At 42.6% G+C, this 26,235-nt stretch overlaps 2 long non-coding RNA genes across 6 annotated transcripts in view; one reads left to right on the top strand and one right to left on the bottom strand.

The window, feature by feature from the left end:
- Window positions 1-117: 117 nt before the first annotated feature.
- Window positions 118-18,273, bottom strand: LOC142662409 (uncharacterized). Of its 5 annotated transcripts, none has more exons than XR_012850933.1 (3): window positions 18,194-18,273; window positions 920-1,069; window positions 118-836 (listed from the first exon to the last, which is right to left on the bottom strand). It is a non-coding gene; the product is annotated as an uncharacterized LOC142662409 (long non-coding RNA). The 5 variants fall into 5 exon arrangements; XR_012850934.1 differs by lacking the exon at window positions 18,194-18,273 and adding an exon at window positions 18,168-18,191; XR_012850935.1 differs by lacking the exon at window positions 18,194-18,273 and adding an exon at window positions 17,983-18,136.
- Window positions 18,272-26,235, top strand: part of LOC142662410 (uncharacterized) — a 20,543-nt gene continuing 12,579 nt past the window's right edge. The window contains exon 1 of the long non-coding RNA XR_012850936.1: window positions 18,272-18,581. This is a non-coding gene — a long non-coding RNA (uncharacterized LOC142662410). The remainder of the gene's footprint in view (window positions 18,582-26,235) is intronic.

The following is a 26,235-nucleotide window of genomic DNA, read 5'->3' as shown; positions in this document are numbered from 1 at the left end:
GTTTCCTTCTTTTTACACAAACACATGCCAAATTCTTACCCACCCGCCACCAATCAGGATAACAAACACAATAATTTGAATAACAAATATTATTTTATTCAAAAAATGTAAATTAATAAGTGCAAAACTACAGCACAACAATGAGGCTGTTCATAACAAATATATACAATAAAATTACAAATTATAAATTAAACACATCAGGAGAGGATGGTGGGCCACTTGCTGGAGTGGACTCTGAAGGCGTTTGGCCTGCATATTGCCAAGGAGGTAGAGAATAATAAGGCACCTATGAGCTGTCATACAACCGCCTATAAAGATTTTGGGGGTGTGACTAAGGAGGCATTTGCTCCAGATAATAAGGGCGATGAGGTGGCATTGGTGGAGATGGTGAGGTATAAGTGGATGGTGGCAATTGCTCAAGAGTAGTGTGGCCATAGCGACACCAGTACTCTAGTACTGTAAAGCACTCCCTGGGGTCATTAAGGGGTGTTGCAGTCTCCAATAAAATTAGCATTTCTCCCTGTGTTCTGAGGCGACACTCCGGTGGAATGAGGCGCAAATATGGAGCAAGGCTACGGGCGAAAGTGTCCACCTCATCTACAGGTTGGTACCTATTTAATTATTCTAACACCCTGGAGTCAACCTGGCTAGCAGCAGAGGGTTGCACCCTTTTCGTCCTGCTAGCGGCACGAGAACAGGCAACATTTTCTCCAGACGGTGTTCTACAGACACTGTGGCCAGATGAAGTGCCTGGATTGGCTGGATCATCGGGATCTGGGTGTTCCTGGTCCGGGGTAGTTAGTGTGCTCTCTTCCACCTCTAGGTTGTCCTCCGAGCTAAGTTTAGAAAACAAAAACAATTTTACTATATACTACATATATTAACAACCAATGTCTTTCTTTATTTTTTAGATACTTACGGACGAAGTTCAAAAATTGGGATCAGAAATGCAAGCTGTTGAACAGATACGGAAGTTTTTTCGATGGAGCAGAACCACTTCTCCCTTTGTGTGTCATGTCGCGTCTGTATTGGTCCCTAGTGCTGCGACAGCGGAACTTCATGTTCACCACTATTGAAAAAAAACATATATATATATTTTTTTTTTTTCGAGGGGCAATTAAACAAAACCTGTTCTACAAGTCCAATATGACATGAATGCTTAGGGGCACATGGCGTAAAGGACTGAAATATTTGTTAATGCTAAATCTTGCTCAACAGAGACAAGAAACTAATATAAAAGGGGGCATTTATGGTGACACCATCTCTATCAGGGTGACATAACGTTAATGGATTACGTTACACCTGCAAAACCAGCGGCACATGACAGGAATGGATAAAGGGCAGCTATATACAATATTTAAAGCTAGAGACTCTACTATAGTTGCACTTACCAATCTTTTATTTCTAAGCAGGCCGCACACTGGACCTCTGCTGCTGGAACATGCTTTTTGCATTGGCTGCATCTTTTTCATAGCATCATGGTACGCATCTGCCTGGCGTCCCATAACTCTGGCCTCTCCTGCACCAAGGTTATCAGTTTTTCCACATCTATGGACCTTGGCATGACTTTTTATGCAACAATCTGCCTCCAACTACTCCACGCTGGTCTGCAAACACTCCCTGTTTATTTTTTGTTTTTTTCCCCAGTTTGTTGTTTTCACGCAACCATTGAGTTCAATGGGCGGCTGACACCAATATAGGACATACAGTGAGTTTTACGCAATGGACACACGCTGCCTAAAAATCATTGCATGCCTGAATAGCCCCATTGAATTGCATGGGTCCGTTTGCTGCGAGTTATTTCAATGGCCAGAACACGGATGAGGAACACGCTCCTCTAAATGAGCCCTAAGTCTATAACAGCGAGAGAATGGCCTCCTCCTATGCTTCGCAATGTGCAGAGATATGCCTAATTAAATCTCTGCCTGTAGACTGTGATACATGATCTGGTATCAGGGACCAAATGTTTATTCCTGTATTATGACAAGATTAGTTTGTGAAAGCTGTTAAAATTCTGTTAATTCATTGGATACTAGTACGACATACTCTTACTAGTATTACACTTTGTGTGTCTCCAAATAATATTAAGCATAAATATAGTAGGATTTCAGCAATGTATGATGGACCAATAGGTAATAGACTAAAGAAATTTTAATGTACATATAACCTTAGTGATTTACAGAGGATTTAGCACAAGAAAATAGTTTACAGTGGTTTTCTAATATTAACTATTTTTTTATTATGAAGAGAGTCCCTATTTTAAAAACCAGGAGTTAAAATCTGACTCAGAAATCTAGGCTGCATTCTCATAATTATCTTTATAATTGGCTACAGGGCAGGTGCACGCAGTGACTGTAATACAGAAAGGACAAGGCTGTTATTTTGAGGGCAATCCTAACAATGGCCAGCTTCATGGGCCAGCTCTACACTGGCGCATTTAAACCCTTTTAAAACACTTGATTTCTATGATTCTACAGCCACTTTATCTTAATGAAGCCCATACATTTGGCCATTCGAACTGCCCTACAACTCAGTAAACACAAAGCAGCAGAATGGATTGGATCAGGTATGTCTATTTCATAGGAATGTACACTCAACATTGAAATTGCAACACCACAAAGGAATTGTTTAAATCACAGAATCGATAGACATGTTAACTCTTTAACGTCTATTGAGGGCAGGAGGTAAAGGTGCTTTGTCTACAGCAAGGTTTTTAGAAGAGGCCGATGAGCGCTCCTGTGAGCTTACAGTAGGGTTGCACGATGCATTGAAATTTCGATACGGTTTCGATACCGTGCACCCTCAAAACGGTTTAATACCGTTAATTCATGTATTTCGATACTAAGCTGTGTGGCCGCACAGCTAAGTATAGTAACGCATGAATGTTGTTAGAGTGGGGCTGCGGCTGTGTAATATAGCCATTGCCCCGCTCCAGAGTCCTGACAAGTGTGCACGATCAGCATGAGGTGATGCGACCAGCGCTGCACTAATGATTGCCGGAAATGAAGACAGAACATGGCGGGCGCACTACAAAACACTCCCATGTTCTCTCTTCAGTGCCTGCGCCGCCGCTCATTAGTGCAGTGCTGGCCATATCACCTCATGCTGACTTTGCGTGCGCACACTTCTCATCGCCGCAGCTATTCCCTGAATGCTGCGATCAAAGCTGACCGGAGCATTCAAGGGGAAAATGAGAAGGGGGGGATGCCCTTTGGATCATGTCACAGGGAATCCCTGTGACGCGATGGGGACATTGAGGGACATACCATATATGGGTAAAACAACCGAGGGTCCTTTGAAGAAGCCCAGGGCTGTCTGACCAGATTTCCTGTTAGGGCATACTTAGGTATGTCCTAACAACTGCCTGTGTACTATCACTATATAGATAAAGGCCAGAATATTAAAAGTAAAAAAAAAGTAATGTTAACTTTAAAAAAAATGAACAAATTTTTTTTACAATAAAACATTAAAATAAGTCTCAATATATAAAATATACACATATTCTGTATCGTCGCAACCGTAATAACAAATTTGTAGCGTCATTTATGATGTTTAAGCTGTTAAAAAATAAAATGGAAACTGCTTTCTTTCACGTATTAACGTATTAATGTGAGGCACGAGGTATTATGAATTTTGAACCTCCATTAATAGTAATTAACCCCATCATGTACCTCACACATTAGCCAAATGTTGTCCATTATGACGGAGGGACATGGTGGGGTTAATTACTATTAGGCCTGATTCACACAAGCGCTGCGCATCTCGGACGTGAAAAACTGCAGTTTTTCACGTCCGAGGTGTATCCGTGCTGAGCACTGCGGGACGCGATGTCACGCATCCCCCATAGTTGAGAGTCTAGGACATATCCTATTTTCTCACGGACCCGTCACATGGTCCGTTGAAACAACGGCTGTGTGAACGGCCACATTGAATAAACATAGGTCCGTGGGACGGCCGCTGTTTCAACGGCAGTCCCACGGACGTTTAACACGTTTGTGTGAATCAGGCCTTAATGTGAGGAACATGGAGGTTCAAAATTAATCACACCACGTGCCTCACATCAGAAAATGGAAGAACTTTTTTATTATTATTATTGTTGGCAAAGTATCGTTTTAGTATGGAGTATCGCAATACTACACAAAGTATCGGTATCGAAGTCTAAATTCTGGTATCATGAAAACCCTAGCTTACAGCTTCTGAACTTAGAGCAGCCTGCTGAATACAGTTGGGATCGGAAAACACTCTACTCCAGCTGTTTAACTCTTTGATCGCCGCAATCCGTGAGCGTGGCATGATCAAAGGGAACTCTCCTCTTCGATCGAGTCACTGGAAACCCGGTGATGCAATTGAAGACCGGGGAATCCCTCTGCAGTCAGCCCTGGGGACCTAGAAAGGACCCCGGGGCGGTCTGTTCAGTTTGCCTGCTGTTAGGACACACTATTTGCTTCCCCTAACAGAAGCCTGTGTCATAGTAACACAGTGTAATGTATTAGCATACAAGAGTATGCTAACACGTTATAAGTAAAAGATAAAGTTGTAAATAAAGTTATCCCTTAATGAGATTAAAAATAATGTAACAAAAAAAAAAAAAAAAAAAAAGAAGAAGTGTCCAAAAAGTCGTTTTGCATAAAATATATTTTTTTATTACTAGTTTATTAGTACATAAAACAAAATAACCTACACATATTCGGTATCTACATGACCGTAATAACCTGAAGAATTACATTTTACAGGTTATTTAGCGTGAAACGGATACAAAAAAAAAAAAAAAAGAAGCTTATTCCTATATTCACAACGTGAAAGTTATATAAATTACACAGTGAATTTTTTCTACCTCCAAACTGCGTAAAAAAAAAGAAAAATACAATTTGTGCCACATAAAACAAGGCCTCATACAGCCACGTTAATGAAAAAATAAAAATAAAGTTATGGCTGCTGAAAGGCAGAGGCAAAAACTTAGAAATTTTGCTGCCCATTATCGCCTTTTCAGGCACGGTCATTAAGGGGTTAATGATATGCAAATTATTTTAAAAAAAACATGTAAACAAAATAATCCAAACATCTTGATTTATTCAGTATGCGGAAATACACTCACTTACAGAAATAAACTCACTTACACGACTTGGCATGCTATCAATTATTAATGGTTGTCTTAGGAATATTATGCCACGGTGCATGCACTCGGGCACGCAAATCATCAAGATTGGCTGAAGGCAGGTCCCTTTGCAAATACCGACAAGACAAGTCTGGAGACTCTGCAGGCCACGGTAGCATGTTTAGGCTACGCAGGCTGCTCACAGTAGCATGAGAAACCTGTGGCCTGGCGTTGTCCTGTTGAAAAACAACTTCTGGTTCCACAACCAAATTAATGTAACGCCGAGCTGTTCGTGTACCTGAAATGAAGACTAGTGAGGTTCGGCTACCGACTGGTGTGACGTTCCCTTGTGAAGGCATCTTCATGGCATTGCCCACGTGGTATCCAGACCAATCTCTGGCTATCATTGCGTCCGAGCCAAAAGCGAGACTCATCGCAGAAGAGGATAGACCTTCATTCCAACCTCCATTGCCATCTTGCTGTGCACCATGATAGCCTTTGAGAGTTTTGGCGTGTGGCCAATGGAACACGTGTAGCTGGACATCTGGCTCGTAGCCCAATGTCGCGTAAACGCCTTCTGATACTTTGTGTCAAGACTGGTTGCCGCCCTAGGCATGGGATGGGACGTCCAATCTCATTTGCAGTAAAGAATGGATCACTACGCGCTATTTTTCCAGACAAACCGTTTATGCAGAGGTTGGCCTACGCGCACCTATTGCTGTCATTCCCGTTCGTTGTGCTTGCCCAAAACCTCGGGGACACGCAACGTTGAACAGTGCTGACATCTCGGCCTAGGCGCGTAGACATTTCCCAGAGTGATACCGCTCAGTTCAAGGATTCCGTCCCTCTCAGTTTGTGACAAGTGGCGATAACTGGAAAGTCGACGAACAGGAGGCATCGCACAATAAATCAAACGCCACTTCATCACATTTTTAAGGTTTCATGGGGCTAAAAAACTTTGCTATCAATCTGGCTTGTATGCCCCTCCACATGCCACATATTGTAGCCAGGTAATTGAAATTTTGATAATTTGCAGATATTAGCGACACCAGCTACTTGCTGCTTCGTTCTAGCGATAGGTGGGGGAATCAGTGCTCGGACCCCCACCAATCCAAACTTCTGACATATCTTTATGACGTCAGAAGTTTGTCGAACGTTTAGCTACACTTTAATAAAAAGGGGGAAAAAAAATAAATGAAAAACCCACTTTTCCCCTTACAAACTGCTTTATTATTAAAAAACAAAATAAAATTAAAAGAGTTACACATATTTGGTATCGCTGCGTCTGTAACGACCCAAACTATAAACTTATTACATCATTTTTAACCCACACGGTGAGCGTCGTAAAAAAATAAAATCAAAAACCATGCAAAAATTGCGGTTTTCTTTGAATCCAGCCTTAAAAAAAAAATGTGATAAAAAAGTCGCATCTACTCTAGAGTTTCTGCATGATAACTTTGAGTTTCCCCGGGTTCTCTCCCCTTAGGTGTGCCTCTTGGGCATTATGAATGAGTTAGTACAAGGCTATTATGAAAAAATATTTTTTCGATTTGTTTTGTTCTGTGCGAGGAAGATTATGATTATGGAATGTCCAAGTCTAGAACATTGGTTGCAATTGGTAAATAAGTATATACCCTTATATCAGAAGTTATACATTAGCAGAGGGTGCCACGACAAATTCGAGAAGATATGGGCTAGGTGGATGGAGATCTCGGACACTGCTGTCAAACTTCCCATGTCTGAATGATGTGTGAATGGTTGTCTGTCTTGGGCAATAATGAAGGTCACATGCTGATCCTGTTCTCCTTGCAAAAAAACTAATATGCTCATGTGATCTGTTAAGTTTACATGCTGGCTTTTGCATTGTAACTGTATTATTCTCTGTGAGGATTGGTATTGCCAACTAGTGTGGTTGGCCAGTAAGCTATGTTTGTTTTTGTGTGCAATGTTGCACTTTTGTACATTTGTTTTTTGAGAAAAGTTAATAAAAAAAACAATTTAAAAAAACCTTTTAAAAAAAAAAAGTTGCATCTACTCCAAAATGGTACCGATAAAAATTACAAGTCGTCCCACAAAAAAAAAAAAAAAGCCCTCATACAACTGCATCGGCGAAAAAATAAAAAAAGTTATGGCTCTTCAAATATGGAGACACAAAAACAAAAAATTTTGAAATAAAGTGCTTTCACTGTGTAAAAGTAGTAGAACATACAAAATCTATATCAATTTGGTATCGTTGCAATCGCAACAACCCGCTAAATAAAGTTATTGTTATTTTTACCACTCGGTAAACGGCGTATATTTAGGACGCAAGTCTATCCCCCCCCCAAAAAAAGTTCATCAATAAATTCTATGTACCCCAAAATGGTGCTATTAAAAAATACAACTTGTCCTGCAAAAAAACAAGACCTTGTACAGCTATTTTAACGTAAAAATAAAAAAAAGTTATAGCTCTTTGAATGAGACGATGGAAAAACGTAAAAAAATGGCTTGGTCATTAAGGTCTAAAATAGGCTGGTCATTAAGGGGTTAAAATAATATATCTATATAAATTGAGACATGCAATTCATTGTTTTGCACGGATTTTGCATTCCATCATGTATTCTTTTCTGTTCTCAGTCAAAATTATTGAAGATATTCTGATGGGGCATAACAAGTAACCATGAGATCCCATGGAAAACATGGACTGGGGCTCCACTTTACCATGGTCACCTCGAGCAGTTAGTTTATGATATGAAAATCATCTAATTATTTTTCCACTACTGTCAAATGTTTTTTTTCCTTCTTTTCCTTTGTCTCTCAGTAATCTGCACTACATTTTCCTATCAATTTAATTTAGTCTATATACTGTACTTGATTATTTTCAGAATAACTGTTGAAATCAGGAAAGCATCTTCTCTAATTGATGGCCCAGAATTTGAGATTGGTTCCATTTTAAAAATTTATGGTGAGCAAATATATTGTTAGGATTAGTCGTAATCAGACAGTTCTTCTACTCTCCAACATTACATATATTGTAACGCTCCGCGTACCAATGCACAAGCTGTGATGCCTGTTGTTGGACAATGACACGGACACTCTCACAACTACTCTCACCCCTTGCAAGCTGATAATAAAATACATTATAAAGCAATACGGCTATGCAGTTCTGAACCAACAGTGGCCATATTCCAGTCACGGAAACCAGGATGTATTCCAACTGGCTTGTGAATTGTACATTATTTTACGCTCTCCTTGTCTAACAATTGCAGCCAATCAAATGGCTTCACTCGGAACAAAAACTGGATAAACATCTCACCATAACGAGCAAAGCAAGGAGAGACTTCTAGGAACGCGAACATGTTCGTATGCTCACAGCTTGTTTACAATGAGCTGAATTTAGCCACAAATACAAAGCATGAAGGATAAAACATTACTGTGAGAGGTTAAGACTTTGTTACACCTGTGTCAAGGCTTTTCGCTGTTCTACTCCTAACGAAGCCTCCGACACAGATATGAATAGAGTCTTTACAGAAACACAGGGCTAGGTACAGAGCCATAATACAGCTACCAAGAAAGGCATGGGCCCATACTATACCTCCATATGCATCTGAATTCATAGAGGATTTATTTCTCCTGAAAACAATTGTGCCATGTTCAATCAGCTGTAAGTACAGTGCAATGCTAGTGAATGGCAGATTTTAACAAACCCCATTCATTGCTTAAAAAATCCACCAGTCTTTAGGAAACCGCCTCTCACTGATAGGCCAGCGTCAGCGGCTCAGTGGTAGCTCCGCCCATTAATTGTTGCCAGCTAAACCCACTTGGCTAGCCAGCGGGTTATTTCCATATTGGTTGCTAAATCAAGAGGGATCCATAGCTCAGCAACGGGGGAACGCACAAGTACAGGACAAACACTGCTGGACTCTTAGACACAGCAGCTATTAGGTGAAACTACTAACTCACTTTGTAGGACCTAGTGACAAGTCCTCTTTAAGAGATGATTGAATGTCACCCATAAACGCGATGATAAAACACTCATCTGCAATTATACATTACCTGCAAGGTACTGTGATTTCAACAGACTTTGCATAAATCAATAGTATAAGCGAATATAAGAAACTTTGTAATAGGGTTGTCACGATACCAGAATTTGGATTTCGATGCAGATACTTAGAGCAGTATTTGCGATACACGATACTTTGCCAACAATAAAAAAAAAAAAATCAAAAATATAAAGTCCTTCCATTTTCTTATGTGAGGAACATGGTGTTATCAATTTTGAACCTACATGTGCCTCACATTAATAGTAATTAACCCCATCATGTACCTCACACATTAACCCAATGTTGCCCATTATGACTGAGCGAGGTACTTGACGGGATCGCTTACTATAATGATAATGGGCACCATTGGATTAGTGTGTGAGGGAAATGATGTGGTTAATTCACATGGCTGTGTTCGGTGCGTGAGATACAGCCCGTATGTTACCCGCTTTTCCTGGATCCAACATAGTTCAGAAAGCCAGACTCCTAGCATCAAAGTCAGCCATGATGCTGTGAGTCACTGCCTCCCTGCGGGAATACTGTCCCATAGTGTAATCATGTTTTCAGTACGAGACAGTATTATAGTAAGTGATCCCATCAAGTACCTCACAGTTGTAATGTCAACATTGGGTTAATCTGTGAGGTACATGGGGTTAATTACTATTAATGAAAGGCATATAGAGGTACTAAATTCATAACACCATGTGCCTCATATTGATAAGTGACTTCATAATTTCTCTTACATAATGGCAACATTGGGGTTAACGTGGGTCAAATTAAACCCAATGTTCCTGGCTGCAAAAAATACTAGTGCCTTTATTTCAAGCTTTTGCTCTGCTGTAATACCTGCCTGGGACTGGTCTATCACTGTACACTGCAGAGCGAGCAACACAGGCACCTCATCAGGAACCCTGTGCCACTCGCGACAGTCCCCTCCCTGCCCCACATTCTCAGATTATCATTGGTGGTAGTAGCGAAAGGAAGGAGGAGCGTTCCTCCCTCCTACTGTGATGCGGCTGGCACTAATGATGATCGGGGCAGTCACTGAAGGGAGAGAACATTGCGGGTGCTGTACAGTGCGCGCGCGCCATGTTCTCTTAATTTATTTCAATACTAAGCTGTGCAGCCACACAGCTTAGTATCAAAATACATCAATTGACGGTATTGAACATTTTGCCCCGCACAGCATCGAAATTTTGATGCATCGTGCATCCCTACTTTGTAATACATCTTACTACAGAAAAATGTATCTTCCTCCACCCCTCCCTTCTAAACTGTTCACTCTCTGAATTTACGGCTAAATTCCTCTTGAGAGACTAGAAGTATCAGGTTACAGCTACAAATATAAGTCTATGGAGAGAGGTGGGAGAGGAGGGAGCAGAATGAGAGAGAGAGAGACTGCTGCAGATTCTAGTAAGGAGTTATTCAGACGAACGTGATATACGTCCGTGCAACACACATGATTTTCACGCGCCTCGCACGGACCTGTTAGTCAATGGGGCCGTTCAGACAGCCAGTGATTTTTTTGCAGCGTGTGTCCGCTGCGTAAAACTCACTACATGTCCTATATTTGTGCGTTTCTCGCGCATCACGCACACATTGAAGTCAATCAGTGAGTGAAAGTCACTCTCAGCACACGGAAGCATTTCCATGTGACGCGCGTGATTCGCGCAACAGCAGTAAAAACTATGAATGAAAACAGAAAAGCACCAAGTGCTTTTCTGTTTACAAACCTACAAACAGAGTGTCATAATGATGCCGGCTGCGCGAGAATCACGCAGCCACGCATCATATGCTGATGACACACGGAGCTGTTATGTACCTTTTGCGCGCGCAAATCGCACACGCTTGTGTGAATCCGGCCTAAGTGTTATATCTCACCCAATGCTGGATTAACAGCTACACTGGTCATTACTGCGGTTTAATGTCCTCCATGTTACTGCTGCTTCTACAGTATACAAAAAGTGATACATAGAGATTAGAGAGCAGGATGTTCGCTTCTCTAGGCGTGCTTTGTATGGGAGATATGATAGGAGTTAGGTGCCACCCATTACCTCAGGGAAACTGAGAATTAGAGATAGAGCCTGCGAGACAAGTCATATAATGGCCAGAAATTGTGTTATTCCTCATGTACACACTTGACAGCTTATTCTGAAGTCACCTGAAACGGGTACACTTTAACGCCTCATACACATATATATTTTGGCTCCATTTTGTATGAAACCATAATACAGTTTCCATACAGAGTTTTTTTTCTCTTAGGTTGCATCCGAATCCTACAAAAAAAAAAATCATGGCAGGCTCTATCGGATGTATGAACGTATTCTCCTCTGGAAGCATTACCATCTCGGGGACAATATCTCTAAACATACAGCAGCCGACAGAGCCAGTACAGCAGCACATGCAGGCCATCATGCAGCTTGTACAGCACCACATTTATACCAACTGCTGCCATTATAATAGTAAGAACTGTCATAATGAAGGGACATTATATTGGGACTAATTAGCAAAAATAAAATCTTATGCCTATCACTATTTGGAAAAATACCTGCTAACTACGTCCCTCTCTGGCCCCACATACACGACCGTAAAAATCGTCTGCAATTACGGTCTGCAATTACGGACCCATTCACTTCTATTGTCCACGAACGCCTTCCCGTTTATTTACGGGAAGGTGTCTAGGCTGTAGAAGTGTTCCGCAAAAGATAGGACATAGATAATCTTTTGCTTTTCACAGTCCGTGCTCCCATACTTTGTACGGGCACTGCCGTGTGCATGGGTCCTCAATGTAAGTATTTGCACAATTTTTAGGAGGACGCTCACGTTTAAATGCATCTGTACACAATTTAATCATGCCTTCCAAGGCAAAACATTTCAGAGAGACATCACTTCTGGCTGGTTACCCTTAAAGTCCATTATTCCTCTCCATAGCACAAACTACGTTTTGGTCACGCTCAACAGGTTTCTTCTTTAGAATTGGATATTAGTTTCCATGGAAACAAGTTTTTAATCAACACCACTCAAATATATAGGCGAAGTTAAAATTTGCTAATTTTGATACACTGCTGTCTGAAGCCAAACGCTCACTCAACATAACATCCAACTTAAAACATATTACAGCCATTCCACTTAAAAACGAGAATTACTTACAGGTAGGGCTGGGCAATTAATCTAAAAACAAAAACTAAGTTCAGCACAGATATCAGACGTCATCTTGCGCATTTCGTTTTCTTCAGGATTTTTTCCCAGTTTCAACTGTATCTGCGTCCTCAGGACACACTCGTCTTGGATTTCTGCAACAAAATCTAAACTGTGCAGGGGTGCAAAACGCAGGTTAAAATCTGCACTTAATATTGCAGATTTTTTTGAATATTTAGGTGCAGATCTGACATTTAATTGCGGAAAGAGGTACAGATTTTAGTACTCTTTCTTATAAACTTTTCAGATACAATTCTGTGATGGAAACGCAAGATAAATTGACATGCTGTGGATTTTAATATTCAAACCATAAGTCAATTTACATGCGGAAAAATTCTGCAACGTGTAGATAAGCTTGCGTGAAATCTCACTTACTTTGCTGGTACAGTATTAAGCTGTGGACAGAAAAATCTGCACTACAAATCCGCACTTAATACGTATCGTGTACATGTGGCCTAATACTGATTTAGGCCCTGTTCACACGGAGTTTTTTGACACGTTTTTTGACGCGGAAAACGCGTCGGAAAACGCGCCAAAAACGACCCAAAATGACTCCCATTGATTTCAATGGGAGACGGAGGCGTTTTTTTACCGCGAGTAAAAAAAACGCCTCGCGGCAAAAAGAAGGGACATGACCCTTCTTGATGCGGTTTCCGCGTCCAAAACCGCATTGAAAGCAATGGGGACACGTCAAAAAACACCTCGAACTAGTGAGGTGTTTTCTGACGAGTATATTGCCGAGTGTTTTGCAGGAGTCGTCTCCTGCTGCTAGTCCAGCCCAGAAAAGGGCTGTCATTTCCTGTCTGCTCGTGGAGGCTGAAAAACATCGTGGACAGAACTCAGGGATACAGAAAACCGAAGTCCTGCATCCAAATACAAGTAAGTGCACTTGCTCCTATGTTCCATACATGCTATACATGTATGGAGCTCTGCATTTTTTTTTTTAGAATTTTTTTTTCTGATTTTTTTTTTCAATTTTTTTTTTAGTTTTTTTTTTTCAATTTTTTTATTTTTAATTTTTTAATTTTGTTATGCAGTTGTTCATGTATGTCATCTCTTTTTTATTTTTTTTTAACATTTCAGGAACAGAAATGACGACAGCAGAGGTGTACCACCGAATGGACATTGATGTTGGGAAATTGATTCAAGAAGTAAGTATACTTTTTTTTTTTTAATGTGGGCCTGTTCACATCAGCGTGGTTTCCGCTGAGGGGTTCCGTCGGTGCTTTCAGTCAGGGGAACCCCTCAACGGAAAGGCAAGTGTGAAGTGGTGACAGATCCGTTGCTAATTGTTTCTGTTTGTCCCCGTTGTGCAAAGGGTTCTGTCGTTTCGACTGAACCAATACCGCAGTGTAGGGAATCCCATTAGCAACGGATCCATCAGCATTGAAGTCAATGATGATGCAAACAGAAAACAATGTTTTTTTTAATGTGGGCCTGTTCACATCAGCGTGGTTTCTGCTCAGGGGTTCCGTCGGTGCTTTCAGTCAGGGGAACCCCTCAACGGAAAGGCAAGTGTGAAGTTCCGTTTGCATCACCATTCATTTCAATGGTGACAGATCCGTTGACAGAAGGCTGTCAGGCTGGGTTCACACGACCATGTTACGTCTGTAATGTACGGAACGTATTTCAGCCGGAAGACCCGGACCGAAGAGTCCCTGCCTCGCTGCAGGACAACTGTCCCGTACTGTAATCATGATTACAGTACGGGACAGTAGTTCCACGCAGAGGCAGGGACTCCTAGTGTCGTACATCACTATGATGCTAGGAGCCCGGCTCCCTGCACTGTCTTCGGTCCGGGTCTTCCGGCCGAAATACGTTCCGTACATTATGGACGTAACATGGTTGTGTGAACCCAGCCTCATGCGTGTGAAAACCTCGGCAAAAACAGCCTGAAAAACCGCCTGGAAAACCGCCTCAAAAACCACGTCAAAAACCACGTCAAACATGAAAACCTCCAGGGTCAGTTTTTACAGGAGGAATTTTCCTCCTGCAAAAAACTCCGTGTGAACAGGGCCTAACAATAGATTTATCAATACAAGAGTCCATTCAAATGTTGTGGTTGAGGTGCGGTTAATACCACATCGGAAAAAAAGCATACGAATACCGCATGTGTTTTACCTAGATTTTGAGCATTTTTTAATGCAGTTACGGTAACACATGCGATTCTCGGATGCGGTTTTTACAGCAACTCAACGCCTGAATGGACCATTAGGGTTAGATTAGGTGTCAGTGGCACATAGGAGGCGCTGTCTGCTGAGCCGTCCGTTTGGCTCACTGAGGGATTCGGCTGACAACGTTGTACTGCAGTTTCCATGTACAGCGGATACATAAAAGCTGTGGAACAGAAACTAAGCAACATTTTTAATAAAATTAGATTAGAAAGGTTTTCATAGCCTTTAATTCTCAGACACACTGTTTGCTAAGTAGCGGCGTGAACAGGTTTTCAACCACTACTTAGGCCTCATGCACACGAACGTAAAAACTGCCGTAATTACGTCCCGTGATTACAGGCCCATAGACTTCTATTGGCCACGGGTACCTTCCTGTTTGCTTACGGGAAGGTGCCCGTGCCGTTGAAAAATATGGAACATGTCCTATTTCAAACCGTTATTACGGCACGGGCAGGCCCATAGAAGTCTATAGGGCTCCCGTAATTACGGGTGGCTACGTGTGTGCACCCGTAATTACGGGAGCATTGCTAGGCGACGTCAGGGGATAGCAACTGTCCTGAAAGAGTTAACTGATCGGCAGTAACTCTTTCAGCACCCGGGACAGTGATTACCGCTGGAGTTAATAGTATTAAAAGTTAACTTACCTGCTTCTTCCTCCAGTCCGGCCTCCCGGGATGACGTTTCATCCCATGTGACCGCTGCAGCCAATCACAGGCTGCAGCGGTCACATGGATTGCCGCGTCATCCAGGGAGGTCGGACTGGATGTCAAAAGAGGGACGCGTCACCAAGACAATGGCCAGGGTACGTATGAACTTCTTTTACTTAGGCCTTATTCACACGACAGGGTCCCGACAGGGCCCGAGTGTCGGCCGATAAAATCGGCCGTTTTCTCCGGCCGGTTTGCATCCGTTACGATTCCGGGCTGGGCATATCTGGATAGTGACATCAGGGGCAACTCTTGAAGTGGAATCCCCATGTAGCCGGTGATTCCACTTCAAGAAAAGCCAGTCGTCTGTGTCCATTTATGGACACAAGGTTTTACTGGCTTCTCCTGGTGTGGAATCCCCGGTCACAGAGCGTTCGGGGATTCCGCTTCAGGAGTTGCCCCTGATGTCACTGTCCATATATGGACAGAGACATCAAGCGCTCTGTCCAGGATCGGAATCCCCGAACACACGGGGATTCCGCTCCTTCAGGAAGCTAAAGTGGGGCTAGCACATAGAGCAGGGAGATACCTCCCTGCTCTGCTATAGTGGCGTCGCAACAGCAGTAGCAGCCACAGCAGCTGCTAGCGGCGCCATCGGCCATGGGGGGTGTCGCCGCTAGCAGCCGCTATGGCTGCTATAACGGTAGGGAAGCCTGAAGAAGCGCACGGGCAGAAAGGCAGCAGCTGATTCGCCGAGCCAGGGCGCTTTTAAAACAAGCAGGGGAAGGGAGCCAGCGCAGCGCCCCCTTCCACCTGCTGTACACCCCGGCCCTGCCACACAGTACCCCTGTATACAACACCCCCACATTGTAGAAACTTCGTCCGAACGGCAAAAACTCCTCACATGCACTCTGCGCTGTGAGGAGAGAGCGAGCGACGGTAGACACAGCCGTTACTCGGCCCCATAGACTTCTATGGGAGGCGGGCGGGTGAACGGCCGAAAATAGGGCATGTCCCATTTTTTGACGGCCCGGTCTCCCGGCCTGTCAAAAAAATCGGTTGTGTGAATAGCCCCATTAGGGGTCTATTATTCCTACTGCAGCCGTATGACGGCTGTTTTATAAACGGCCGTCACCCGGCCGTGTGAATTAGGGTATGTTCACACATTGTTTTCAGATATAACTCGGGTGTTTTACGGCTCGAATTACGCCTGAAAAAACGCCCCTAATACGCCTACAAACATCTGCCCATTGCTTTCATTGGGTATTACGATGTTCTGTTCCCACGAGCGTTAATTTTTTGCGTCGCTGTCAAAATACGGCACGTAAAATGGCGGCTCGTCAAAACAAGTGCAGGACACTTCTTGGGATGTTTTTTTATAGACTCCATTGAAAACAGCTTCAAAAACGCAAGTTGCTCAAAAAACTTCTGAAAATCAGGAGCTGTTTTCCCTTGAAAACAGCTCCGTATTTTCAGAAGTTTTTTGTCAAGCGTGTGAACGTACCCTAAGGGCTTACAATCGGCTGCGGAAACTCTGCCCCTTCTCCATGTCCACCACTGATAGAGAGAAGGGGCTGCCGATTAGTGCAATGCAATTTTGCATAGAAAACAGGTCCGTAAATACCGGCGGAATACGCGTGACAAAGGACCCGTATTTACGGGAGGAAAAAAATGTGTTCGTGTGCATGAGGCCTTAGAGCTGGAATAACCTGCAAGTGACAAACTTATGTTCAGACCCCCTTATGTCCCTCATACAGAGGTGACGTGCTGAAGTGTAATATATTCACACTGACCCCCTAACCCTAGAGAATATATACTGTATATATTTTTTTTATATATTGCCACAGTTTGGAGGGTGGATGAGGGATTTTGTCAGTGGTTTTGTTTGACTCTCTTAACCCCAGTATATCACATAAAACTGATTGGAACATTTTTTTACGGTAGCATTTATGTGTACAATAAATAGGTCTGTGAAAGAAACGTAAGATCCTCTTGAGGCCTGAACTCCGGGTTTTAATTCAGGGTCATTTCATTTAAATAATTAAAACAGTGCTGGAAAAAAGGGTCATTTATTTTTGCTACTTCTTGAAATGTCAGTTGTGAATATTTCATTGCTTGACTTCTTCTTTTGTGTTTGTTTTGTCATTCTGTTTTACAATTCTATTTCCACAGTTCTCTCCTTTTTATTAATCCATGCAAAAAGCATCTTCTCAAGAATTAAAAATAAGCATATCGTTTTAACAATAAAATAAAGTGTCTCTACACCTTTGAACAGAACTTTATGCTTTCTATGTAGAACAGGTTGGTAAATACACTACATTAATAACCTTGACTAAAAAGGTTCTATAATCTCATAAAACCTATCCTCGATATATTTATATGAGCACCAAGTCTACTCAGACCTCCCAAACACAGCACAGCGCAGCTAATTATACTACAAATGGCCATAGAATGAAAACCAAAGGCTCAACTCTCTCAGAAATGCTAAAAATGAGTTTTTTTCTATAATATACATGTTTTTCTGAGGTAAAGAATCACTTTGTATGTGACAACGACTTCACAGTACTATCCGGGCAGCGCTGCGCTCCTCTCACCTGTGTCTCCATCACGGTTGAATTTTACCTCAGCTGCTTAGCCCGCCAAAAACGGGCCATACCATTATCACTGAGGTCAGGACCAATACATAGCACATAAGCAGTGCTCTGTGCTGCCCCCTAGTGTTACTTGACGATCTCCTCTGTGTGTGGCCCCAGTCAACTAACAGGGGCCCTCAGATGCTGACGGGCTGGTACTAGTCATGGTAGACTGTGAGAGAGATGAGACATTGTCATACAGCTGGGGGTTACCTCAAATGTCAGGGCTTTCAATGAAGTCATTTTGCACAATTTCGCAGGTGTGCCTTTCAGGCTCCAGGGAAATCTGGGTGACAATCCCTGAAGTAGCTGAAATGGCTGTTATACACCCAGCTTGTATCCCTATAATACATATTTGTGTCTTGAGGTACCATCTCTCTATATATATAAATACCCACTACATCGTCTCTTCTCTCTAGTTTACCTCAGGCCGTTCCCGCCAGAATCGGACTGTACCATTTCTGCTCTAGGGAGGGTCGTACCATCACATAGAAGGGAATCGTAGTGTGCTCTCCGGCGCCCCCTAGTGTTAATAAAAGTAATATAGCAATTAGACAGTACATGGGCCCTAAATCCTCTCACATTAAATCACCAATGTCCTCACACAGGGGCCCCTCACTTGTATGACTGAGGCCTGGGACTCCATGTTAAATCACAGGGGTGCACTTCTGTTAGTCTGGGGCCCCCCACAGTCACTAAGCATGGGCCCTCAGATGCTGGCAGGTCGGCCATGTTGGTTGGGCTGTGAGACATAACACCTGTCTATACAGGGAGCGGTTACCTGAGGAGACAGACATAAGAGCGGTCGTCAGGTGAGGTCATCGCATATTGTGATTTATTATTTCACTATTTTCTATTTTCAGCTTCTCACTGCCACAATTATGTATGAAGAAGGAGGTTTATAAGAAACGGCACGCCTCAGTGTAGGCTGTACCGTATTCGCTAATGCGGTGCACAATCCTAGACATAGCCTGGTTACCCCTTGACATTGATTAGCATCACTTTTTTTCTTTAGAGAAACGGCACAATTGAATAATAAATCAACCGTGCGACTGCGACGGCCTCGCCGCTATGCGACTGAGGGCCCTCGTAAATATTTCACTTAGAATGACGCCGTTAGTTTTGATGCATTGACACCAGAATACGCACATAATTGCACTGATAAATCTTGCCAGACGTGTAAACGCGCACCAACGTTTCTGGTTGCACGTCAGTCTGCTGTTTCCGTGAATGGACGTGATGGGCGTTGTATCAGGTTTTCTGCTTCTTTTTTTTTACACAGAAGTAGAGCCATTCATATGCAGCTGGAACGCCATTTACAGGTCTGGGCTGCAATACCAGACGCTGCCCCTGATCAAGAGTGGCGCTGTTTCTTTAATTAAATTCAATGGGAAGGTAAGGGTATGTTCACACGGCCTATTTACGGACGTAAATCGGGCGTTTTTGCCCCGAATTACGCCCGAAAATAGCGCCTCAATAGCGCTGACAAACATCTGCCCATTGAAAGCAATGGGCAGACGTTTGTCTGTTCACACGAGGCGTATATTTACGCGCCGCTGTCAAAAGACGGCGCATAAATAGACGCCCGCGTCAAAGAAGTGACCTGTCACTTCTTTGGCCATAATTAGAGCCGTTATTCATTGACTCCAATGAATAGCAGCGCTAATTACGGCCGTAATTGACGCGCCGTTCAAGCGCCTGCACATGCCGGTACGGCTGAAATTACGGGGATGTTTTCAGGCTGAAACATCCCCGTAATTTCAGCCGTAACGGACGCCCTCGTGTGAACATACCCTAAAACCCGCAACAAAAGGCAGATGTTGCGATTTTTGTGACGGAAAAGCTGCGATTCCGCCGCGAAAATCAAATCATAATTAAGAAAAAAGAAATATCTCATACTTACCCAGAACTCCCTGCTCCTGTGTCCAGCCCGGCCTCCGGGGAAGACGTTTCATCCCATGTCACTGCTATAGCCAATCAAAGGCTGCAGTGGTCACATGGGATGAAACTTCATACCAGGAGGCCGGGCTGCAGGACGTCAGAGGGACGCGTCACCATGGCTACGGGTAAGTATGGTGCTGTTCTTCGGCCGGAATTCCCTGCGGTGTCCAGGGCGGATCCGCTGTGTTCTTTTATGCAGCGTGTCCGCCCTGTGTGAACATAGCCATTATGTGCACAAATGTTAAACGGCTGAAAAATCGGAAGCAGAACGCCTACAAACATCTGCGCATTGATTTCAATGGGCGATACGGCGTTCTGTTCCGATGGGGCGTTATTTTACGCCTCCTTTTCAAAATATGGCGCATAAAAAGACGCCCCGTAAAAAGAAGTGCATGTCACTTCTTGAGCCGTTTTTGGAGCCGTTTTTCATTGACTCAATGGAAAACAGCTCCAAAAACCGCCACGAAAACTGCTTCAAAAACGGCTGAAAATCAGGAGCTGTTTTCCCTTGAAAACAGCTCTGTATTTTCAGCAGTTTTTTGTTAAGCGTGTGAACATAGCCCTAAAAACAACTTTAGGCCAGGATCACACACACACAGTTTTGATTCAGTTTTTGTTGCAATTTTTGGCTCCGTTTTTTGAGCCAAAGCCAGAAGTGGATCCAAAAGGAATGAACGGTATAAAGAAAAGACTGAGGCATCTCCTTTCTCTTGTGTCCACTTCTTGGTTTGGCTAAAAAAAAAAAAACAATCCAAAAACTGCATCAAAGCTGCTTGTGTGATCAAGTACAGAGCCATTGCCCTCCGATATTCTATTTCTATTGTGATAAATATTTGATATATTGTTTGTATTGATAAATATTGTGGCTATATTTATATTGTAGCTAAACGTTTGGCAAACTTCTGATATGTCATAGTGACATGTCAGCAGTTTGGACTGATGGGGGTCCGAGCACGGAGACCCCCACCAATCTCTAGAACGAAGCAGCTGAAGTTCTCGTGTGAGCGCTCAGCTGCTTCGTGTCCGTTCGGATTTTTCCGGAAATAAATGTATCGGTGTACGGACTCAATAGAAAGTCTATGAGCCCGCACTCCACTACATCGTCTTTCCGGAAAAAGCCGAACAGGCACAAAGCGGCTGAGCGCTCACACGAGAACTTCAGCTGCTTCGTTCTAGAGATTGTTGGGGGGGTCTCCGTGCTCGGACCTCCACCAATCCAAACTTCTGACATGTCACTATGACATGTCAGAAGTTTGCCAAACGTTTAGCTGCACTTTAATACATTAGATTTTGTCTGTTTGCTTTGATCTACATTTTTCTATAAACACATTTTCAAATACCATTTTTGTAAGCGTGGTTGAGACAATCCCCCCCCCCCCCCCGTATTCCCAGCAATTTTTATTTGTCCCCACTCTAATTTTAGTGCACAGTTGACGCACAGAGTTCGTCTCGTTCGCCACCGTCCAAGACCCAACACGCATGCGCCGTTCGGCTCGTCCACAATGACACGGCCGGCCATTCCTGGAGAGGAAATCATTGCGCAAGCGCGGCCACCGCTAAAGGAAATCAGTGGTGGCCGGATCCCTAGGCAACGAGCAATATTCAATGAGGGGCCGTCATAAAGATGGAGCCTCCGTATCTCCAAACTACAGGTTTTAGAAAAAGAAAGGTATTTCCAAAACTGCATAACTTTTCGTTGTTGAGCTTTTTAGGTTTATTTATCGAGGTGGGAATAGCCCTTTAAGTCCGTGTGGCGTCGATTTACCTCCTGTCCTTTGCGTGTGTTATATGCAGAAGACAAACTTCTTACATCATTCCTATGAATTATCGTATATTACACTATCTTAAAGGCAATGTAAACCTTTGAAAGGCGTTTGTTTTTTTTTAAATGAAAAGGTCAATCAGTGTGATTGGTGTAACTTTATAATTAGTTTTTATTAAAACTTATTTTTACTTTTTGAGATACAGCTGCTCTGTATTCTTTATACAGAGCAGCCGTATCTTTCGCTAAGGCCCCATGCACACGACCGTAAAATCGCCCGTAATTACGGACCCATTTATTCCTATGGCCGACGGAAACCTTCCTGTATGTCCGTGCCATAGAGTTTGATGACACTTTGTGCGGCTGCTCGCAGATTCATTGGTAGGATGTGGCTGTCACACTGACAGCCGGAGCCTGTACTGAGAAAGGGAACTGAAATAATCAGTTCCTTGTCACAAGAAGTCCAGGGAACTGTGCACTGTGTTCCCGAATGCACTGCTTCTTCTTTCCGTCGTTTTCTAGGGAACACTGTGACGTCATTAATGACATCACAAGAACTACCTGTGCAGAGAGAGCTTGGAGTCATGCAGGGAAGACGTGATCTGTGTCTTCTGTGCATACAGATGACTGTTACCAGTAATCTGTATATGGGGAAAGCAGGAAACACACAGATCATGTGCCCGCACATGAGGGAAAAAAATAAATTCATTGATAAATACAGTAAAATGTAAAAAAAATAAACATAGAAAAATGTTAAATAAAAAAATTACAAACCCAACCACGAAACACACCTTTCCGGACTTCTGTCAGGCAGATTGTACTGTACGCCAAACAGAAATTACCCCTGGTCACCAATTTTAATCCGTTCAACCCCGGACCTACCTACTTCTGCACCTTTACTGAAAAAATGTCTGTACTTGGATGATTCTCCCCCATGTCCAGAGGCTGCATCTAAAGCCAAGGGAGGGAAATACATTTGAAGCTAAAATAGAGTCTATGTTCCCTGTGCTAAAGCGGAGTCGTACGTGACATCGTTATGCACTGGACAATTAGAGGATACGTTTTTGGGGTAAATATTATTCATTGAACAAACTAACATCGCATGAAAAAAATTAGGAAAGCCGTATTATTGTTTTTTTTTCTGTTTGTGACCATTGTTACCTAAAAAAAGACATACAAAATTCACTAATATCCGCTTCAATTTGAAATAATAAGAAAGCCCCATGTGCGCACTAACGCCCCCTCCCCGGTCATGAAATGGTTAAGCTTTATTTACATTAAAAAAAGTGAAATTTCCTTCCCACTGTGTAAAATATCAAAATTTCATTTTCATGAGACCTGAAATTATTAATATATTCCTTCAAACAGAGTAAGTCTCGTGAAGGTGAATGCTGAAGTGGGGACTGTCAGCTCTCCGGAAGACTACGCCGCTGAGGCCACATCTATGACGTTGTGTGATTGACAGGAGAACATGAGGAGGAGGAGGAGAACGGGAAATGAGCCTGACTTATTAGAATCAGAGCCTATTACTCATGATGAATATAACAGGAGAGGAACTACACATTTAATATGGTGAGATGGCAATCAGCGCTGCCCCTCTCATTCAGAGCATTATGTGGAGGAATTATTTCCATTGAGTCTGGCTCTGCTGTGTCACCGGTCATCACATTAATATACTGATCTAGTCCAAGTAAGAAAAATTGGAAGTCACGTTTTCTTATAAACCTGACTGGCTAAGTAGACAAAGTACAAAAAAATACATTTATAAGTTATATGGGTATCTACTAGAAACTTTTTTTTTTTTTGTTTTCAAATGAATTGTGTGACGAATACCTAGAGCGTAATACAGGCTGTAACTCGGAATTGGTAAAATATAAGTAATGTATGTAAACAGTAACTCCACTAGCAGAATAGTGAGTGTAGCTCTGGAGTATAATACAGGATATAACTCAGGATCGGTGCAGGATAAGTAATGTCATGTATGTACACAGTGACTCCACCAGCAGAATAGTGAGTGCAGCTCTGGAGTATAATACAGGATGTAACTCAGGATCAGTACAGGATAAGTAATGTAACGTGTGTACACAGTGACTCCACCAGCAGAATAGTGAGCGCAGCTCTGGAGAATAATACAGGATGTAACTCAGGATCAGTACAGGATAAGTAAGTTATGTACACAGTGACTCCACCAGCAGAATAGTGAGTGCAGCTCTGGAGTATAATACAGGATGTAACTCTGGATCAGTACAGGATAAGTAATGTAATGTATGTACACAGTGACTCCACCAGCAGAATAGTGAGTGCAGCTCTGGAGTATAATACAGGATGTAGCTCAGGATCAGTACAGGATAAGTAATGTCATGTATGTACACAGTGACTCCAGCAGCAGAGTAGTGAGTGCAGCTCTGGAGTATAATACAGTATGTAACTCCGGATCAGTACAGGATAAGTAATGTAATGTATGTACATAGTGACTCCACCAGCAGATTAGTGAGTGCAGCTCTGGAGTATAATACAGTATGTAACTCCGGATCAGTACAGGATAAGTAATGTAATGTATGTACATAGTGACTCCACCAGCAGAATAGTGAGTGCAGCTCTGGAGTATAATACAGGATGTAACTCAGGATCAGTACAGGATAAGTAATGTATGTACACCGTGACTCTGCCAGCAGAATAGTGAGTGCAGCTCTGGAGTATAATACAGGATGTAACTCTGGATCAGTACAGGATAAGTAATGTAATGTATGTACACAGTGACTCCACCAGCAGAATAGTGAGTGCAGCTCTGGAGTATAATACAGGATGTAGCTCAGGATCAGTACAGGATAAGTAATGTCATGTATGTACACAGTGACTCCAGCAGCAGAGTAGTGAGTGCAGCTCTGGAGTATAATACAGTATGTAACTCCGGATCAGTACAGGATAAGTAATGTAATGTATGTACACAGTGACTCCAGCAGCAGAGTAGTGAGTGCAGCTCTGGAGTATAATACAGTATGTAACTCCGGATCAGTACAGGATAAGTAATGTAATGTATGTACATAGTGACTCCACCAGCAGATTAGTGAGTGCAGCTCTGGAGTATAATACAGTATGTAACTCCGGATCAGTACAGGATAAGTAATGTAATGTATGTACATAGTGACTCCACCAGCAGAATAGTGAGTGCAGCTCTGGAGTATAATACAGGATGTAACTCAGGATCAGTACAGGATAAGTAATGTATGTACACCGTGACTCTGCCAGCAGAATAGTGAGTGCAGCTCTGGAGTATAATACAGGATGTAACTCTGGATCAGTACAGGATAAGTAATGTAATGTATGTACACAGTGACTCCACCAGCAGAATAGTGAGTGCAGCTCTGGAGTATAATACAGGATGTAGCTCAGGATCAGTACAGGATAAGTAATGTCATGTATGTACACAGTGACTCCAGCAGCAGAGTAGTGAGTGCAGCTCTGGAGTATAATACAGTATGTAACTCCGGATCAGTACAGGATAAGTAATGTAATGTATGTACATAGTGACTCCACCAGCAGATTAGTGAGTGCAGCTCTGGAGTATAATACAGTATGTAACTCCGGATCAGTACAGGATAAGTAATGTAATGTATGTACATAGTGACTCCACCAGCAGAATAGTGAGTGCAGCTCTGGAGTATAATACAGGATGTAACTCAGGATCAGTACAGGATAAGTAATGTATGTACACCGTGACTCTGCCAGCAGAATAGTGAGTGCAGCTCTGGAGTATAATACAGGATGTAACTCTGGATCAGTACAGGATAAGTAATGTAATGTATGTACACAGTGACTCCACCAGCAGAATAGTGAGTGCAGCTCTGGAGTATAATACAGGATGTAGCTCAGGATCAGTACAGGATAAGTAATGTCATGTATGTACACAGTGACTCCAGCAGCAGAGTAGTGAGTGCAGCTCTGGAGTATAATACAGTATGTAACTCCGGATCAGTACAGGATAAGTAATGTAATGTATGTACATAGTGACTCCACCAGCAGATTAGTGAGTGCAGCTCTGGAGTATAATACAGTATGTAACTCCGGATCAGTACAGGATAAGTAATGTAATGTATGTACATAGTGACTCCACCAGCAGAATAGTGAGTGCAGCTCTGGAGTATAATACAGGATGTAACTCAGGATCAGTACAGGATAAGTAATGTAATGTATGTACACAGTGACTCCCCCAGCAGAATAGTGAGTGCAGCTCTGGAGTATAATACAGGATGTAACTCTGGATCAGTACAGGATTAGTAATGTAATGTATGTACACAGTGACTCCACCAGCAGAATAGTGAGTGCAGCTCTGGAGTATAATACAGGATGTAACTCCGGATCAGTACAGGATAAGTAATGTAATGTATGTACATAGTGACTCCACCAGCAGAATAGTGAGCGCAGCTCTGGAGTATAATACAGGATGTATCTCAGGATCAGTACAGGATAAGTAATGTAATGTATGTACACAGTGACTCCACCAGCAGAATAGTGAGTGCAGCTCTGGAGTATAATACAGGATGTATCTCAGGATCAGTACAGGATAAGTAATGTATGTACACAGTGACCCCACCAGCAGAATAGTGAGCGCAGCTCTGGAGTATAATACAGGATGTAACTCCGGATCAGTACAAGATAAGTAATGTCATGAAATGTAATCACAAATTGGTGCAACTTTTTATGGAAATTGTATCTATGAAGGAATCATAAAAGATATAAGATAAAAATGCCCTTTAAATAAA

The sequence above is a fragment of the Rhinoderma darwinii genome, chromosome 10 (genome assembly GCF_050947455.1).
Source record: "Rhinoderma darwinii isolate aRhiDar2 chromosome 10, aRhiDar2.hap1, whole genome shotgun sequence".
In the NCBI taxonomy this organism is placed as follows: Eukaryota; Metazoa; Chordata; class Amphibia; order Anura; family Rhinodermatidae; genus Rhinoderma; species Rhinoderma darwinii.
The sequence above is the reverse complement of the archived record's forward strand: the minus strand, read 5'-3'. Positions and strand labels throughout refer to the sequence as shown.